The following is a 1,520-nucleotide window of genomic DNA, read 5'->3' as shown; positions in this document are numbered from 1 at the left end:
TGTATGCGAATATATATATATATATATATATATGTATATTTCTGTTGAAGAGCGTAGCTCGAAACGTCAAAGACTTTCCGTATTCCCGAGCGTCATACTAATATATACTTTTGTTATTTACACCACCTGTCCTCGTCTGTTGTTATTTTTTGTATATTCTCCCATATATATATATATATATATATATATTCGCACAAAAACGTTCCTTGGTATATGTGTATATATGTGTGCGTATGTGTGTGTTTGTATGTGTGTGTGTGTGTGTATATATAGGGAGAGAGCGAGAGAAAGGAAGAGGGAAAGAGAGACAGAGAGAAAGTGTGTGTGTGTGAGTGTGTGTATGCATGTGTGTGTAAGTGTAGGAGAGGGGGGAGCGAGACATATACGCATAAATTCATCTGTTAATTATGAAAATTACTCATATATATTTAGCAGGTGTTTTCAGTTTCCAAAATAAAATCTCTCTGTTTCATAAATATATATTTTATCACACGCACATCTCTAATACACACATACACACAATCACGCAAACTCGCAAACTCGCACACATAAACACACACACACACACACACACACACACACACACACACACACACACACACACACACACACACACACTCATGCACGGCCTCCACTTCTTACACAGACGCGTACTCACGTGCACACACATAAGAACCCTCTCCTCTTCATTCACAAATACAACAGATTCATACACACATATATATGACTCAATCACACATTCATACACGCTTAACTCATTTTATAATCGTGTATAGCCAACATTGTAATAGATTCTGCTAAGCCTAAAAAATTCTAGAAAATGTACTCAATACATGCTGTAAAGAATTATTAATTATGGAATGTACACGGTTTACGTACATACATGCCTGGCAGTACGATAAGAAGTTTGCTTTGCAACCACAAGATTCCGTGTTCAGTCTCATTGTGCAGTATCTTCGGCAGGTGTTTCCTACTATAGCCTCGGACCAGAAGAAGGAAACTGAAAGAAGCCCGTCCAATATTTATACATATGTGTGTGTGTGTGTTTGTTCCCTATTAACACCTGACAACCGGTGTTGGCATGTTTACGTCCCAGTCACTTAACGGTTCATCAAAATAGACTAATGAAATAAGTACCAGGCGTTACAAAAATGTAATCAGTATTGGGGTCGATTTGTGTGACGAAATTTAGTGTAAGGTAACTTTTGTTGTTCTAGTGCAATCCTTGAAGTTGAAAATCTCATTCTTGTTTTCTTTTTCCTCAGCATTTAATCAACTCCCTTCTTCGTTCCTGAATTTCTGTAACGCTTGAACTATTTCTCAAGAAATTATATATAGAACATCAAAACAACAACAACAACAACAACAACAACAACAACACAAGCTAAGAAATCACATAAAATAAAATAGACAGGCATGGCTGCGTGGTTAAGAATCTCGCTTTGCAACCAAATGGTTTCGGGTGCAGTTCCATTGCACGGTGCGTAATCTTCTACCATGGACCCTGTGGAAGCTCGCCG

The sequence above is a fragment of the Octopus bimaculoides genome, chromosome 11 (genome assembly GCF_001194135.2).
Source record: "Octopus bimaculoides isolate UCB-OBI-ISO-001 chromosome 11, ASM119413v2, whole genome shotgun sequence".
In the NCBI taxonomy this organism is placed as follows: domain Eukaryota; kingdom Metazoa; phylum Mollusca; class Cephalopoda; order Octopoda; family Octopodidae; genus Octopus; species Octopus bimaculoides.
The sequence above is the reverse complement of the archived record's forward strand: the minus strand, read 5'-3'. Positions refer to the sequence as shown.